The sequence below is a fragment of the Strix uralensis genome, chromosome 2 (genome assembly GCF_047716275.1).
Source record: "Strix uralensis isolate ZFMK-TIS-50842 chromosome 2, bStrUra1, whole genome shotgun sequence".
In the NCBI taxonomy this organism is placed as follows: domain Eukaryota; kingdom Metazoa; phylum Chordata; class Aves; order Strigiformes; family Strigidae; genus Strix; species Strix uralensis.
The window spans coordinates 127,198,296-127,211,974 of record NC_133973.1 but is presented as its reverse complement, the minus strand read 5'-3'; the positions used below and the strand labels follow the sequence as shown (position 1 = coordinate 127,211,974).

Sequence of the window (13,679 nt, the reverse complement as noted above, 5' to 3'; positions counted from 1 at the left end):
GATCTCACAAGGAAATTTGCTGAATGGAAGGGCGACACAACAGAACAAGACAGTGCCAGGTTCAGCACTGAAGAGGATTTTAAAATTTATTACAGGGTATCACTTCAACACTCAATGTTATACGTGGCTGAAATGAATACACATGCCTGGCAGAACTGCAAGAGAAGGCGCCTCTATAAAAGGCGACAGCACTATTACCAGATAAGCTACCAGTTAGACATCACTGATTACCACACTGGACAGAGATTTTAACTCATCTAGAGAGCAGACAGCTAATCAGGTTTCTTAATGGGCTTCTCTCAGTTTCACTGGGGCTGATGCATACTGCATATAGGATTTGGAAAGAGATTTTTCCCCAAATAGCACATACCACTCTACTACAGCATTCTGTTATCATCTTGGCTTACGCTTATATAAAGTACCAGATGGAAAGCCAGAAGTTACATGAACAGTCACTAAGAGGTTAATCATTAAATTCAAGCTATGCCAGGGCAGCAACAAAGCTGACCTCCTGAATAAATTGAGCTTGGATAAAGGTAGCATTGATTTTCCTAAAGAGGTTTCATTACTTCACTCTAGATTTGTGATTTCTTTTGAGAGTATGAAGTTAGTGCTTAATCCAAATTTACTATTACTGTTCTACCCAAACAGAAACCAACCCATTTAAAATGCAGACAATATGACAGACCTCCCTCCCTTTCGTTGTTCTCTTCCCTCCAAGAGAAACTGAACTTCACAGGACTTCAAACCTCAGGGAAAAAAAAAAAAAAAAAAACAAAAACCAAAAACCTCAAAAAAATCCCAGTTCATCTTTATTCTACAAGCTTTTCTTCCAGCACTGAAAATCCAATGCATATTTTCTCCCAACTACTTTTATCTCTGTATTGTTCTTAACCTTTTCTAGAAAGGAGTTTCTTTAGCACACAAATGAAAATTAAATGTAATTTGATGAAGGGATGGGGACTGTTTGGAGCCTAGTCAGTGAAAAAACATGAGGTAAACATTTGGATACATTACATGACACCAAGTCTTTCTGCCCTATTTTCTGCTTTCCAACTCCGATCTTCCCCATTTCAATTTTAAAAAGATATAGGAATCAGTCAGCTGACTATTGCAAGCTATACCATTATACAGAAGAGTTAGTTCTTTACCTCCTTCAAGCATGATAAGGGTCATCCATAAAAGCAAAGTGATCTGAGTCTCCTATTTCCCACAGGTACTCCAAAATATTTACTGAACCATGGCAATTATGCCCATGACAAATGGAGTGTCTTACATACTTGGGGTTTTCTAACTTTCTAAATTTACTGTTTTGACTTACTCACATCTCTGGGATTATGAAACTTACTTAGATAAAGTCTAAGAAAAAGCAAGCAAGATTAGAGAGACTAAGTTAATCAGGAAAAAAAAAATACAAAAAACCAAACAACCAACCACATATCTTTTACGAGAAAAGGGATATAATTTCTTACTCTCCTATTTTGAAAGCCTCGCCTCTTTCACAGTTAAGCAGAGTTTCCCCAAAGAAGCCATCACTGATTGCATTCATTTGGAATTTTTATGTAAACAAGTGCTGGAATATGAAATGGAAAGCCAAAAAAGGATACTAAATCACAGGATATATACAACCCAGAACCTTATAGGTATCTCTTTGGAGAGCAGGAATAACAAAAAAAAAAATATGGACAAGAAATAAAAGTAGACAAGAATGTGGAACCTGAAAGGCTTTTTGCTTAAGGTCCCTAATGTCCTAAGAATTTATTAAAAGATGATGTTAGAACACCTGAATTTCAGAGAATTACTTCAGAGATGGCTCCTGTTGCAGCAGTTTCTGCTGGAATATTTTACTCTGGCTGTCAGCCAAATCTTTGCTATGCTGATGCCAAATAAATGATACCAAATTTCAATGACAGATGCTGTTGTGTTGACACATAATTGATACGTTTATATTCAGGGCTCCCTGGAATTCTATAACAGCAACACTTTATTCACAAGAAATACAACTGACAGCAGAATTCAAAGGGACTTGCACATAGCTGATGCCACTACACTGCTGGTATTGTGAGTCTGGAGGGAAGAGATCACTAACTATCCAAGGTGGTCAGGAACAGTGGAGACCACAGATTTTCCAGGGCAACAGAAAATATGTAGACATGGCCCAGCAGTAAAAGTTAACTGGCTCAGCCAGAAACCAGCTTGCTCAGAGAAACAGGAAACCTGAAAGTTTTCAACACAAGTCGCATATCCCTTTCCTGCAGAGCTTGTAACTGCGTAGGAGATGGAAGTCATAGAAACGCCACAGCACTGAAGTAACAGATATGTCCATAATCTCCTTCTCTCTTTGACTTCTTTGGTTTCCTAGGCAGGAAACAGATTAGCAACCTTTAAAAATATATTTAGCAAAGGTATGTTCCAAAGAAAACATTACATACCCCCTCCTTGCATGTTCACTCTCCTGTAGATAACTTGAAATAAACTTTCATAAATAGTATTTATTTTGGAAAGCAACTATATCTCAAGCTTAACCAACCTTCAGCATCTACTATAATTCTTACAGGGGAAAAAAAAGCTGATGACATTACAATATATGCCTACAACCTAAATTTTCTTCGTTTTTAGTAACACAGCATCATATTATTTTCACACAATGAATAAAAACATTCACAGAATGAAAATATTCAGAGAAAAACTCATACTTGTTCATTTCACAAAAAAAAGAAAAAACCTAGCAACAACTAAAATTTGGCACAAAAGACAGCAGTAAATAAACGCCATATAGCAAAGTTTTCAGTCAGTTATCCAGACAGTATATGTTGTTTAACAAACATGCAACGTGGAATATCCTGATGTGATCCCTCTTTTTAATTAAAATAAGGTTAAGCTTAAAAATATTTTTGAATTGCATTATATGGGGATTATCACATACATCTGAAGCTTCCAGATGAAGAGGAATCACTAACTAGAAGTCTTTTCAACCCCTGGAAAACATACTTTGTTGACTGTTTCTTAAACTGGTTTAGAACACTGATCACAGCCCAGAAAGCTTCGGCAATGTAATAAGCTTCTGCTGCTTGTGGGCTCTTATCTGGCTCCCAAATACTGTCTGTGCTTCTCTGCTAGTACCATGGGAAAGATTTCTTCCTCCAGTCACCTCTTTCCTTACATGATATGAAAAAGGGACTGATGTTAATTCTTCAGACTCTGCACACTGCAGCTCTTTCCTTTAATTCTTCCTCTCCTGTGTTTCTAAGGGTTGCTAAGGCCAAAACTGTCAGAAGACCTCTCTTCACACTGCATTTCTCTTTCAGGAATGCCCAGCACTGAGTATAAAGTTATACAGGGAAAAAATATGCATTTATCATCAAAGCTCATACCTCTCAAAACCCCAAAATTGTCATTTAGTTCAGCAACATGGGATATGTAAAATATCCAGGTTTATACCCTTGCAAAAGCACAAAGTGATTGAAAAGGTCAAGGAAGTACATTAAGTAGAAAAGCTTTAGGGGCCAGTGGGTTCTTTTCACTGTTGTGAGAGGCATTGGAAAACCAATCTTTGCCAGGAAAACACATCCAGATATTAAAAACTGAAGTACCAACTGCACAGGTACCTTCTTCCAAAAACCCCAAACCAAACCAACCAACCAAAAAATACAACACTCCAAGAAACCACCCAAAAAAAAACCAACACACACACCCCCCCCCCCCAAAAAAAGACCCATAACAAAAAAACAACACTGAAGTTTTCCAAAGTCACAAAGGACAGCTGAGACTAAGCTCCCACTGGCAGTTGGGCATCTCATGAACACATACAGAGAAAGGGAACATGAAAAAAAAAAAGCTAAACCAGCTGTCAACAGCTTTGATTTACCAAAACCAGTCATGGGGCATGACGGGGTGATACACCACAGGCAGACCCAATCTTCCTCACTCCTGTTCTCAGAAGATCAGATGCAAACCAGCTCCAGTTCAAAAACTGCAGTGATTGGTTAGACTGGTGCTGTGCCTAAGCTAAAAAAGGCCAGTCTCTCAGCACTGCATTTTAAATTGAGCACAGCACTGAAATAACAAAGCTAGAAGGCTTATAGAGAAGATCCAACTCCTGTCTAATTATTTGAGACTATGGGCAGAGAAGTGCAGGTCAGTCTGCAAGGCACTGTATACCTACACCCTCTCTGTGTTAGGGGGGGCCATAATTAGTTCAGGAGGAGGTCAATGTTAAGACATACAGACAAACTTGAATATTTCTGCTTGTTACTGAATTTGCTTCAAAGATTTATTTCTACAGGTTTGTTTGGGGGATTGGAACTCCCCTTGCTCACCCTTAAGCACACGCTAAATTTAATAACCTTTTTAAAAAAAATTATCATTTCAATAGTAATAACATCCTGTTATTAACAAAAGCAAGGATTTTAAAAGTCAGATGGATTCTCCCTCCTACTTCTACTATTGGCTTCTGCATTTTATTCTGTTTGGATACCAAACAGAAAGGTCTCACTTTCCCCCACTCAGGAAGGCAGTGCTATAGCTGGAAGACATGGAAAAAACAATAAAATGATTGTATACAAATATTTCCCTTTCTCTTCCCCAATTTATAATGTCATCTAAAAAAAAAAAAGCAAAAGCATGTTTGTTAAAGATTATTGTACAATCAATTAACATAATAAATTATCAACAGAAAGAAGCAAGTCAGCTTCAACATAAAAGACTTAGAAATAGTTCAGGCAGTCAATCAGATTTCAGAGCAAATCTTACTTTTACAGACACTGTTTCCTATCCTGTTAAATATTTCTCTTACCACTGTGGGAAAGACTTAAACAATGGAGGGAAACTGGCTAAGGCTTGCTCTGCAGACCGAAATTATCTCAATACAGCAGCAGGAACCAGCATCAAGACTTCTGAATAATGGTATCAAACCCAAACATTTAGGCAAGAAGTTCACATGCACCCCTTTCCTCCATGCTAAAGTCCTTCACCACAAGTAACTCCAAGCCTTCAAACATACTTCACAGGTTATAACAGTATAAATACAACCCACTCCTTTAAAGTTATCAATTCAGTAAACTTCAGTTTTTCTGATGCTATGCAGCATCAGCACCTAAACCCCTCAAGTCACTTAAGACAGATGTTTATCCTTCAGTTTCTGTCCTAACCTATGCTAGAGTTTAACTGTATGCTCTCCCATCCAAAGCAGGCAAGACCCAGCATAGTAGGCGTATTAGCAGACCTAAGTTTGCAAAAACAAACAACTACAGGTGAATTTCCTGAGCCTTTTTGTGGCATGGCTGCAGGCTCAGAGTCATATTTTATACTGGCTCCAGTAAGGTCTAATAAAAGTCTCTACAATCTTGAATCTTATTTATATCATGACAGCCATACACCTAAGCTATGTTCACGGATGCACTTTTATAACTAAAAGCTGTATCCTGCAGCTTCACCTGAACAATTCCGTATTTTTGTTATCCTTCTAGCTGGGTGTCAAAGTCAAGCACAAGATCGTTCATGACGCAATGATGCTATATAAAGTGTAAGATGCTGTTGACATCTCACTACCAGTAAGCAGCCATGCTAGGAACAAACATTTTAGAGGCAAAGCACTTCAGTGAGTTTTAATAACAGTTTTATACAGCACACCTCCTCTCCAGACCTGATAGTAAGCACTGCACCATGGTCAGAAAACTCCTTTCCAAATATACGAGCAAAGCCAAGCTCTCAGACAAAACCAAACTGACACTGGGTGAAAAAGCAGTAAGACCAATTTATAGACAGAAACCAGTCTGAGGAGATGGGTATACACCCTGAGGTTTGGTACATCCAAATCACAGTCATCCATGCCTCTAGCATGATGCAAAGCCCAAAGCCAACCCAAACACAAGGTGTTTATGTTTAGCAATTAATAAGGCTCCTTGAGCCTTATTAGAAGACCCTTATCAATGTGAAGGCAGATAGTATTTTGAGCATTAAAGCCCTCCCAGTCACCTGCTCTGATTTAACTTTTTTCCAAGTTTACCATCATGCAGCCACAGCTCTTCAGCTCTTTAACACTGGTATAGCTGTACTCTTAATAAATTTTTTTAGAGCTGCCTATGGCCGCCAAAAAAAAAAAAAAAAAAAAAATTAAAAATCACAGCTACACAAGTGCTTGTAAACAAAAGTACCAAGGCAATACACAGTCCCAATCAAAATGGATTGGATTTGTTACTGCTGGAGTCTAAGGGATGCCAATAGAAGTAAATATAAAGCCACATCCTTCTGCACTCCCCCCACCCCACCAGCTCATTTCAGCCTGGAGAAGTCATTTGTGCCTGCAGCAGGGCAGGCCACATTTCTACTCTTCACGTGACAAAGACACAAACACATTGGTTTAGGCAGAAGCAGCTTTTGCACTGATGCTGCTCTTTATTTTCCACTCTTTTTGTGGAATACAGAGACAATTTCTGAGCAAAGCCTTTGGGGAAAGAGCTTTACTCAAAATCACTAGTCCTCTGTCTAGCACAATAAGAGCAGAGAATGCAAATTAGTTTCAATAAAAGCAGCTGGCAATCAATAAGAAAGGGCTGGTCTCCAAAAGTAAAACTGGTTCCTCTAAGGATAAGAGTTAAAAGGGGAGAAATATAAGAAGAATAAAGGAAGAACAAATGTAAACAACATGGGGGAGATACACAGAAGGAGAAAAATCTAACGATGCAATTAAAAAAGAAATCAGACAAACTGACAACAGCTGGGGGTAAAAAGGAAAGAAAAATACAGATAACTATAGTGCAAAGAAAAGGATCATTAGAAAAAGTCTAATGGAAAACATGTGCAATCCAAACAAGATAAAATAAAAATCATGAAAGGAAGCAGATAAGAGGCTAGCTGGCACTAAGACACCAGTCACAAGTTCATGTTCTAGCCTGGTTCGCAGGCGTTGGTAAGTCCAATAATGAGTTTCAGCATTCCTGCTACGACATATCTGGCCATTTCACAAAACCTTGTACGCTTATCTCTTCTGACCTTCTGTCATAATGCAGAAAGTCAATACCCACCTGAGTGGGCCAGAACCCACCCACTCTGCCTGCAGTCAGACTCCTTTTCTCTGTCCCTTCACCTCAGGAAGTCCACAGGCACCTGCAAAGGACTGAGAAAAGTGCAGCATTATTGTTACCACCTGTTTAAAGAAAAGAATTCCTCAAGACCAACACTTTCACTGAGTTTCCCTATTACTGTGTCTAATTTTTATAAGCCAATTAGAGAGAGAATACATTATGGTCACAGAAGCAGCCTTGCAGCTGTTGTAGATAGTACTTGATATTGTCATGGTTTAAACCCGGTGGGCAGCCAAACACCACGCAGCTGCTCGTACACCCCCCCCCACCTGGGGGATGGGAGAGAGAGAGGATTGGAGGCGTAAAGGTAAGGACACTCATAGGTAATTGAAATAAAATTAAAATAATTATAATAATAGAATATACAAACGAGTGATGCACAATGCTCACCACCCGCCAACCCATGCCCAGCCTGTTCCCCACTAGCGATCCCAGAGAAGAGAAAATCCCAAAACTACAATCCTGGAAAAGCAAGAGAGCCAGCTTCCCCACCAACCCTCCTCTATATACTGAGCATGACATTATATGATATGGAATATTTCATTGGTCAGTTTGGGTCCATTGCTCTGGCTCTGCTCCCTCCCAGCTTCTTGTGCACCTGCACACTAGCACGACGTGGGAAGTTCAAAAGTCCTTGATTTCTTAGCAACAAGTAAAAACATCAGTGTATTATCAACATTCTTCTCATACCAAATCCCATACTGAATCCAAACCAGAGCACTATTCTAGCTACTAAGAAGGAAAATTAGCTCTATCCCAGACAAAACCAAGACAGTATCCACCATACCATTTACATTATGCTCAGGTTCCGTGTTTCCAGTACATTCTAATTAACCACCATCCCTTTTCCTGTTTCTTGATATATACACAGATATCATTCCCTTAGTCTATGGGCCATAAAGGGGCAAATACAAGTATTTTGGCACTGTTAGCAACCTCCACTCCAAAGAAACCTAAAAATCAAGTATCTTGCATACTGCAAGTCACTGTCACAAATCACTTACCCTCTCATCTTCCATCTACAAAGCCAGTTCCAGTTTCTGGTTTTATCAACATCCTCCATCAAATGCTTGGGTAACAAAGAACTAAGGTCCCTATCTTGCACGTGCCTTTAATACTGTGTATTAGGAAACAGGAAGGCAAGCAGTTACTTTGCTCAGAAGCTTTTTAGCCCTAAAGAAACTCACCAGCAAACTACACAACATAACTCCTTTGATTCCAAGAATGTAACCCCATCTTCAACAAAGCAGCTGCTTAAATACCATACATTAATTACACAGGATGGACGGTGGTGTTTTCCATACTCACATGTAACTGCAGGGGAAAGTCCTATCACTACTTATTTATATTATTTTGACCAGTATACTGATGGACTAGACAGAGAAGTCTCTGCCAAGCTGCTAATATACTTAAAATTATGCTTATACTTTCAGAACTTTAATATAGAGTAATTCGATTGGGGCATGCCCTACGCGTCGAGAAACTCTATGAGATTTCTAATGACAAAAGCGGTCAGAAACTTCTAGGCACGTTGACATCTAAAAGCACAGAGCTCGCATTTTAAAGAGAGAAAGAAGGGACTAACTTCTTTGCAACTAAAAACGGTGCAAGAAATCAAACAAAGCAAGATGGAGAAGACAAAAAAAAAAAACCCTGAAACTAAACTAGTGGTAGGCCAAAAGACAACAAAGAGAATATTATCACACATTCTCATCCCCTCAAGATACACGTGTGCCTAAAGGGCTCACAAATATCTGATCTCTGGCTGTTTGCCACATTCAACATACAAAGCCTGCTTCCTCTATTGCCTACAGCAATTATTTTAGGGTTTGTCTTACCATGTAAAAATCTATCTCAAAAAAAAGAAGTGGGGGGAGGCCTGCACTGTTGCAGAGTTTTATATGGAGAACCTCATGGCCTGCCACTATTGCTAAGGCAATTACAGCATTTCAACAGCACATTTCCCTAAGGTAGCAAGCAGTTAAGACCTTTATATACTGAAAGAGATGCCCTTCCACATTAGCATGGCCTATTAGCCACAAACAGGATTAAGAGCTCAGCAAATCCTCACAGAGCCCACATCTGTCAACATAACTCTTTCGCATAATGGGCAGAAAGGAAGGTAACTTCTCAGCTTTAAGGAGCACTTACTGGAAAGCTGATACTGCAGTAATTAAAAAACCAAAACGAACCAAATAGGGCACAACACAGAACAGCACAATCATGGAGACCCCTCAGGATCTCTTACCTTGTGAGGAAAAAATGTCACCTGGTTACAGAACTTGTGGTCTTACAGAGCAGCCCTGCCCTTGTTCTGGTGACCCTGTAGAACAATCAACCTTAGTGGATCTCCAGAGAAGACAACAGCCAAGATCTCTGCAGGACATTTCTCCAAGCACGATAGGATTTCCATAATCCGTCAAGAAACGGAGAAGTTCAGATTGGCATGCAATACAAATTGCTATTAGGCATCATGGACATCAGTCCACCCCTAGACGCTTCTTGCAGTGCATGATAGAGAGACTAGACAGAGATCATTTTATTCTGGAGCACCTGGACCAAAGTAGTTGAATCAAGAGATGCCAGATCCATTCTCAAAGGGCTCAGATGGCTTTGGGAGTAGCTGAGGCACAGCTGTAACAGTAAAAGCAAAACCCAGCCCAATTCAGCAGAGAGAGTTATGCTCAGGTCCCTCAAACCCTGATACCTCTGTAAAAGATCTCTGAGTGCAGTCCCCATGACAGCAGCTCTACCTGCTGAATCAGGGCAAGTCTCCTGTGACTCTTCATGGAGAAATTCTTTCAGCTCCTCTACACTACCACTGCTTCTTGGTAGTGCACACACCATCGGGACAAGCCTTGTGGGGCTACAAAGTAACAGGCAAGGGAGAAAGACCATGGAGGATGAAAATTTGTAACAAAAATTAACAAGGAAACAGCATTATATTACACATTAAGTGTCATGGCCAAAAGATTTTGTGTATAGTCCACCTACAGTCCCATAAGACAGCTCATATCACCTAATCAGCATGTTTATCATACAGACGCAAAAGCATTTCACTCTCTATTTAATGCATGGAAAAACATGGTTAGATTTAAAAAAAAAAAAAAAAAAACAAGATTATTTTGCTAGCATACAGATACAGCAGCGACCAGCAATGAAACAGTCTACTGTTACTGTACACACCTCCACACGAGCAGCAACGAGCCAGCGGTCAGCTAGGGAGTGTGGCTGAGGGCTGTCACCTCACACAGGGCAATTTCCACACAAGTCTGACGCTCTGGGGTAGCTGCAAAGCTCGGGTGGTGTTCCACAGACAAGAGGTGAGGGCATGTGGCCACTGCTAAATATCTCATGTCTCACACAAAGCAGTCCCATCGGTCTGTGAACACCAGTTACATCCCAAAAGGGTGTTATGCGTGCTAAAGACTACCCAGAAGGGAGGGCTTTCCAATGTCCAGCCTGGCAGCATCCAAAGATGTCCAGTTCGGTAAATGGCTTGTCTTTATCTCTGTATGTCTGCCAGTGCTGTCCATGCTCTTCTGTATCACCTGCATCTGTGGTCAACAGCTCCACCAAAACCCTCTGGAGCAGAAACAGAGACCTGTGCAAGTCCACGATGGAAAAAGCACTAATGAAACCGATAGTTCCTAGAGGCTCCCACACAATAAGGGGTATTTGACAGCTGCACCCAAAATTCCTGTTGGTAGATGTCCCTTCTATCCCACAAAGCATAAGGGAAAGCAGCAGCTAAAATTGCTGTGACAAGGAGCAGTTCATTTATCTGACAAAGATCAGTGAAATTTCTACCTACAAAGGTTGAGAACAGTCCAAAATCATCTTTCTTCTTAACTTCAGTCTAGGAGGTCTGTATGTTATAAATAGGCCAGTAAAAGGCAGTTAAGAGAGAGCAAAAAAGTTATTAAAGATGTACTAATGAGAAACTCATTTCACTTTTTTTTTTTTAACAGGCCATCAGGGAATTCCTACAAGACTCCTGGTTCATTTAAAGGAGGAAATTTTAACAAAGCTAAAAATAACTTACAATCACATTTTCAAAATTCAGAGAAACATGCAAACCCCAGGAGGTCCCAGCCCAGGGTGGTACCACACAGACTGATAAAAAGCTCATACAAATTTCAGGCAGGACCGGGACCCCGGAATGTAAAATCTCTGCCACGAGAACATGTATTTTCTCTACTGCTTTAAAAGGAGGTTTGAACCATAACCGGTTTAGAAACGTAACAGAAAATATTTTTTTTTTCAGGTAACCAACAATAAGAAGCAAAAAGCTACGAACCGAACTCACGTCAGCGCATCGTACGGACAAAACACGCACAAATAAAGGCACGGTGCTTAAAAAACAGAGACAAAAGACACAGTTTTACATTCAGAAGGGATTATCTTGATTTTTTCCTGGGTCACCTTTTAATGCTTTCCTGAGATTTTTTTTCAATAGGCTGCTTAAACACAGGTCTTGATCGTTGCTCAGCACAATTGTACTCGCGACTGGGGAACCGAATTAAGGAAAAAAAAAAAAAAAAAAAAAAGGGCAGAACCACAAAACCTCAAAGTCTTCTGCGAGTCCTTTAAAGAGTTATTTTCCTCCTTAATCCCTCAGCGGTGCTTCTCAGGGGCTGCGATTCAAGCCCAGCGGCGGGGCCCGCCGGCGCCTCCCGCTCCGCGAAGCCGGCGGCACACCTGAGCTCCCCGCCCGGAGCGGCGGGGTCTCTCCCCGAGGCGGCTTCGCCCCAGGGCCCGGAGCCAGCCGCCAGCCGGGCCGCCCCGCGGAGAGGCGCCGGGAGGCGCCCCGAGCCGCCCGCGGCCCCCCCTGCGCCGCACGCTGAGGCGGCGGCTCCCGCCCGCCCGCCGCCGCGCCACGCTCGCCTCCCGGCTCTCCGCCGCGGCACCCAGCCCGCACACCGGCTTTCAAAACTTTCCGGTTTTCACCGCGGCGCCCCGGCCGCCGGACCGCTCCCGCCGCCCCGGGAAGGAGCGCTCGCAGCCAAAGTCCGCAGGAAGTTGGCCCGCCCGGGAGCCGAGCCCGCTGCCCCGCGGCTCCCCCGGGGATACCGCGGGCTCGACCCGCGACCCCCCCAGCGCTCCCCTCCGCTGCCTCCCGCCCCGCCGGCCTCCCCCAGGACAGCGGGCGGGAGCGGGCCGTCGCGCGCCCTTACCTGGAGTTGCGCTCCGCCGAGGGACGGGAAGGGCCGGGCGGCGGCAGGAGAGGGGCAGAGCCCGAGCGGGCCGCCGGCAACTTCCCCGCTCCGCCACACGTGGGGCCGAGGCGCGGGCGGGCTCCGCTCGGCGCAGAGGACGTGGCAGCTCCCTCCCCAGCCGCGCCGCCCCGCGCCGGAGGCTCCTCCCGGCCCCGCTCTGGCGGAACGCGGGGCGCCCTCTGCCGCCCGCCGAGGGACCCGCTGCCCCCGAGCCTCGCCCCGGTCCCGCCGGCAGCGGCTGCGCTGCCGCCGCCGAGGGGGCGCGGCCCGCGCCCTCCCCTCCCCAGGCGGCGCGAGGCGCTGCGGGGAGCTCCGCCGCGAGGGCGGGCGGCTGAGGGACCGGGCGCGGGGGAGTCGCCGCCGCCGTCCCTCGGGGCCCGCCGCGGCGGGCAGGAGCCGGCGACCCGCAGCGGGGCGAGCGGTGCCCGCCTGAGGGAGCCGCCGGGCGGCTGTGAAGTTGGGGGAGTTACAGCCGACCCCCCTCCCATCTCGGACCTCCCAGGTATCGTCCCGCGGGCTGTGCGGGACCGGTGCGCGGGACGGGGCCAGAGAGGCGGGTGCGGGCGTCACCGGCAGCCCCGCTGCAGATCCCCCACGGGGCTGCACGGACAGCGTCACCCCCAGCCATGCGATGTGGCACTTCCTGGTGAATTAAACAGGAGAACGCCAGAGTAGGTGAAGTCACAACAGCGGTGGCTTGCTTGAGTATCTGCAGGATGGAAACGCTTGTTGAGTTGATCAAACTCTGCGATAATGGGCCTCGGATAAAAACAGAGAGCAGTCTCCACATCCCCCAGGAACAGGAGCTGACTGGGCACAGCGGGAGGTCGCAACTTGCTGAGCAGCCCTGTCGCACCCGGCCCCAACCGCCGATCTCTCTGCACCAGCAGGACCCCAAAACCCCTGTAGCTGCTTCCCCGTGTCCATGGCTTAGGCTGGCTCCGCCACAGAGACACTCTTCCTTCATCCTGAGGAGAAGAGACCTCTCACCGTGTTCCTAAACAGACAGGAGCTGTAACTGGTAGAAAACAAAAAACCTCAGGCATCTATTTGCATTTTCATCTTTTTGGGATTACACATTTTGAAAATAAAAGACATTACTTGGGCTTCATGGTTGCAGAACGCCTGACACGGAGGTTTTCGCTGAAAAGCTCAGCTGGGAGGAAGCTCACCCTTCTTCCAGGTTAATAACAGCTACAAAACTTCCCACACTTAATGGTGTCGTCCTTTCCCTCACACCTTTCTTAAACTGTTTCCTGTAAGAGCGTTCATGTCAGGTACCTTAGTGTAACCTTAATATACCTTCTAATTGAGTGATATTAGACTGCCGTGTTGTTACCTCCTATTGCTCTTCTTTCTGCTGAAAACATCCATT

General features: G+C 44.1%; 1 protein-coding gene across 4 annotated transcripts in view; it reads right to left on the bottom strand.

Annotated features, from left to right (window-relative positions):
* The window catches only part of SMCO4 (single-pass membrane protein with coiled-coil domains 4), a 29,354-nt gene extending 16,927 nt beyond the window's left edge, over positions 1 to 12,427 (bottom strand). Inside the window, exons 1-2 of one of the 4 annotated variants that reach the window (XM_074861052.1) lie at positions 12,263 to 12,320; positions 7,026 to 7,117 (exon numbers count right to left, since the gene is read on the bottom strand). The gene's annotated coding sequence lies outside the window, so the exon portion shown is untranslated. Of the gene's footprint in view, positions 1 to 2,027; positions 2,359 to 7,025; positions 7,118 to 11,510; positions 11,728 to 12,262 lie in introns of those variants that run through there. The other 3 variants (XR_012627938.1, XM_074861051.1, XM_074861054.1) reach the window with 3 other exon arrangements.
* Positions 12,428 to 13,679: the final 1,252 nt, after the last annotated feature.